The following is a 5,256-nucleotide window of genomic DNA, read 5'->3' on the forward strand; positions in this document are numbered from 1 at the left end:
GCTTCACGTTAAGAGTCCCCTCGGCGCGCGGGGCACGCTGGGAAAGCCGGGCGCGGGCCGCGGCCTCGGCCCCACGCCGGGGCGGCCCCGTTCCTTCCCTACACGCCCACCGGCCTGAGCGGGGACGCTGTCACGCCCGCACGGCCAGGGTGGATTCCTGTCTGGGCTCCGGATAGCTTCTTTAATTGTTAAAGATACAAAACGGAAAAAAGAAAAGAAAAGATATAAAACGGAAAAGGTGGTAGGTACCTGAGTTGTAAAATAAACTCGCGCCGCCCCGGGACAGCTGCCGCTTATAGAAAATTGTGGAGCCCGGATCTCTCCAGACTTGAGGGAAGGGAGTGGTAGGAACAAAGGAATTGTTTAAACACGTTTTGCTTGGAAACCCCAATCCTGGGTATGCATTCTGACCAAAAGAAGGGGGAAAACATTTTTTTTCTCAAACCCGAGTGTAATGAAACTACATGCTGTATATAGCAAACAAAGTTGAATTACAAATTTTAAATGAACTGGAGGCAAATTGTTGGAAAACTGGCTGTTACGAGAAAAATATTTTGACATTCAAAAACATCTGGGTCTGGCCCTATAAAACTAATGCTAGAAACCATACAAGGGAAGAAATAGCAACAATCCCTAATTTGATCTTAGAGGTCTAGAGGTCATTCCCCATTTCTACTCTTTCACTTCACTTTAAATGACTGTAAAGTATCCAGTATTGAGTTTGAATCAGGATAGGTAGCTTATGCTGCTGATTAGTAAAATAAGCAATTGGAGTGTTAATAGGATTCACACTTCACAACCAAGTAAAAACGGAGGATTATTCAAACGAATGCCTTTATTTCCATTTCTATAACGTACACAGTGTTATGCCCTTCAAGTAAAAAGGAAGAAAGGGAAAAAACAACAACAAAAACACACACACACAAAAAAAACAAACCCTTCTAATGTTCTTGCAAGAATACTTGCACCAAAATCTTTTCTGGAAAAGTTGCTCTCTGCAGATTTGTAATATACAAAAATCTGACCCAAAGGTTGGAGAATCAGGCGAACTACTGTCTTTTAGTTAATAGTTAAGACTAACTGTTCTACTTTTGTCTGTAATTTTATATAGTGAATGAATAGCATACCAGACATGATACTTTTTTTTTAGTAGACATCAAGGAGATGGAGTATAACATGTATATTCACAGAAAGCACAGGTGTATGCTGATTTCTATCATTCCTACATTAGTGCATCTCCAAAACCTGAATCCCTCAGATGTACTTATATCTGAAACTGAAACCCTTCCTAAAGTCATTTGTCTTAATGGCCAACCCATCTCATTAACTGTTATTTAAGTCTCCTTAAATATAACATCTATTAACAGTAATTATTACAAAGTACTTTCCCCAATATTTTACATCACTTAAATTTCTCAACAACTCTGGGATACTAATTTGATTACTCAGATTCACAAATGAGGAAGGCAAGACATAAGTATCTAAGGTCACTAGACTGCTAAGTGGTGCTGAAGAACTGAGAACCCAAACCATCTGACCCCAACGTTCTTGCTGGACTTCCGTGGAGGTGTGGCCCTCCCACCTAACTGCATCCAGGTGAACTGAGCACCCCACCAGGCATCTCAAATGCCTTCAGCTGTTAAACCAAATAAGTAATTTAAGGTTGACTCTAAGAATGGAAATATTTTTAAAACAATAGCTGTTATCAAGGATCTAATAAGAAACTATTCTTTTTACATACTACAACACATGTGCAGTAGTAAGCATAAAAACAACCCCCAAATCCCAATATTTTTGAACTCGCAAAGTAATTACACTTGCAATTTTTAAACTAAATGTTTGGCTAAGTTGTATGATCTATAGATCACTGCAGACATATCAAATGAGACTGTTTGAAAGAATAATCACTTTCCTTTGAAATCCAAATTGTGCTCAGATACAGATGGAAATAATTATTTAATTTCTGACTTTCTAGAGGGAAGCCGGCCAGAACCCTGCATACTGAACCCAAATAGATTCAGAAGAACCCCTTTTCACTGCCATCAGTTCATCTGTGTTAACAATTCCTTCATGAAAGTCACAAAGGCTTACTACCAGCAGCAAACAGACTGGATCTTGAATACATGTTCAACCAGAGAATCAAGAATTTTAAGTTTCTTAGTGGCTTGAATTTACTATGGTATCTTCATTAATATACATCTGTCTTACAAACAACTTCAGTGTGCCTCTTAGTCTCATTTATAGGGAATGTCTCATGTGCAAATTAGTAGCCACAGTTCAACGGTTTAGGAACCCAAGAGAACTACGTAGATGATGATGGCGGGATCTCTCCTCTAAAGGAACTTTAAAAAGTTAAGTTTGGTTATTTGGGTAATGAAATACGAGATAAAGGGAAGTGAATCTACGTAAAAGCATTCCACTATTATGTAAAAGAGAAATGATAGAAGATCCCAATTTTGCGGCCTCCCGTGAATCAGTAGATGTAGGCATTGTACATCAACATTTTCAAAGATCGGAGAGAGACCTAGACCTTCTGTGCCTCTTGAGGGACAACCATGCCACCACCTAAAATACCGCTGATGGGATCAAACCCGAATCTCATCTAGACTTTCGATCCACCAGCCAGTTTGTGGGAAACACAGGGAGAGAGGGACATGTTGAACTGCACCATGAACATGCAATTTGCAAAGTCCTGTCTATGGAAGACTACGGGTCAAAAGGCCTCTACTCTTTAAAAGATAAACTGTAAAATTTAAAAAAAAAAAAAACACCTTAAAAGATATATAAAAAATTTTTAAGTGTGTGTATGTGTGTGGGGGTCAGAGACTATACTGTCCAGGGGTGAACATTTGGGTGGTAAAACCATTAAAGAAAAAGGGAAGTGAAAGGAATTGCAGCGCTATGAAAGTTAGGTAATGGTTACGTATTAGGTGGTAGTGGTAGGGAAGCAGTGGGATTGAGAAGGGACACCTGGAAGGGGCTTCTAGGGAAGGGTAGTGAAGTTTTTTTTCTTGACCTGGTGGTGGTTACAAGGGTGTTTGCCTTTAAAAAGTTCATGAAGGCAAACATAAGGCAAACATTTCCTTTGTCTTGTTTTATAATAAAAAGATTTCAAAGAAAGAAGTTTGGAGGGTGAGGCCAGTGCTCCCTAAGAGCGTAAATATATTTTCTCCGCACAGAGCTATTTGCAAATATATCCATTTGGTTTCCTGGGACAATGTTAAGGTTAAATTACTTTAAAAAGAAAAAATAAATGCTTTAAAAAGAGCAAATCCTTTGAAAGATATCCCACATTGTAATACAATTTTGGAATTTTATTTAGCTACTAGAGGCCTGATGCACAAAATTCATGCAAGGGGCTCAGCCCTCACAGCCACAGCAGCTTGCCTCAGCCTCATAACCCCAGCTTCGTCTGGAAGGTCGTCTGGCTGTCTGGTCTAATTAGCATATTATGCTTTTATTATTATAGATTCTGTCTTTTTTTTTAGAAGCTAATGGACAAGTAGGTGGTAGAGAGGAAAGCTAAAATGGAATGATGAAAGATAAGGAGACAAGAATAGTTACTTGGAGCTTAATGGTTAAATTTCAGTAGCCATCAGGAAAGTAACCCATAAACATTTCCCTTTGAGACTTTGATGAGGGCGTGAGCTCCCCCACTTTCCCCACCTGCATGCCAGGACAATGTCTCAGGATGGAATGACTTTTTAAAAGTACATAGAATGCTCAGCTTGGAATTCAAGAATCAAATGCACCTCTGTAAATGGTAGTCCTGGGGGCAGTCAGCATGGGGGAGTCAGGAAATGTGGAAGTATGCTGCCGTGGGCTGCGGCAGCGCGGGTGTAAACTGATAATATGTTTATCTCTCCTTCCTCCTGTTACCAGTTTACAAACAGACTCTGACCTTCCCAGCCCATGCCCCAGCGCTGCCGGCTCATGTTGCCTGCTTGTGAACACACACATTTCATTTTTGAACCCAATGCCGGAAAGTTTTACTAAGAATGCTGGGAAGCTTTTTGTGTTTTTTTGTTTTGTTTTTTTAAATGATATATTTTTATTGATTTCAGAGAGGAAGGGAGAGGGAGCGAGAGATAGAAACATCAATGATGAGTGAGAATCATTGATTGGCTGCCTCCTGCACACACGCCCCCCCCCCCCCCCCCCCCCGCCACACACACACACACACACACACAACCTAGGCATGTGCCCTGGCCAGGAATCGAACTGTGACACTCAACCACTGAGCCACACTGGCCGGGCTGGGAAGTTTTTTTAATATATGAATTTAAAATAAACTGCACTTGAAAAAGTAAACAAATAGACAAGCCCCAAAATATGTATTCTTCATACTAGGATTTCAACAGCGGACTTTGGGCTTACGATGAAATAGGCTCCAGTCACCCACTGAGCCACCGCAGACAACCATGAGATTCGTTTACCTTGTTCACATCACACCTCCTCCTTTCCCCAAACTTTCAATAATTGAGAAAAGCCAAATCTATTTATCAAAGCATGCAGCCTGACCCCTTACATCCACTCTTTGAGACGTTTTATAATGAAAAGCAAAGAATGGGAACTAGGAAGTTCAGAAAGGTTTCTCTGAGGAGCCAGTGTTCTTGCTCACTTGGAGTTGTGTTGCCTTCTTAGAAATAAGTCAGCCGTCTGCAAATATACAAGGCACCTGGAAAGGAAATATAAAAACATGAAGTGGTATCACATTCATACGGCAGTATGATGTAGTGAAAAAAAATTGGAAAAAGAGCCAAATGACTTCGGTGTAAGGTCATTTCACCACTTAGTGATAGAGCAAGCCATGAGTAAGCTTGGGTTTCTTAATCTGTAAGATAATAACTGACCTATCTTTACTATGAGGTTGTTATGAGGAAGAAAACATAATCAAAATTATGTAAAAGCATTTTATAACCTCAAAGCACTAGAGAAATGTAAGGTACTGTTAGTATTAATGTTATGTACACACTCCATGCAAACCAATATTATCTGTAAAAGGAACACCCAAAGACTTTTTTTATGAGATAAAACTGCCCTCTTAATGTCATCTATAAGTTGTGTATTAAAATATACTAGTTTCCTTAACATTTATTATGCAGTTTAAATGAATATAAAAACATGTTCATTTTTTATAGAGGCCCGGTGCATGAAATTTATTTAAATAAATATAAAAACAGTGATTCAATATTTTTTCCTTTTATCCATAATCAGTGATAACAATAGAGTTACTATGTTAGAGAGAATTTGACA

The sequence above is a fragment of the Cnephaeus nilssonii genome, assembly GCF_951640355.1.
Source record: "Cnephaeus nilssonii genome assembly, chromosome: 9".
In the NCBI taxonomy this organism is placed as follows: Eukaryota; Metazoa; Chordata; class Mammalia; order Chiroptera; family Vespertilionidae; genus Cnephaeus; species Cnephaeus nilssonii.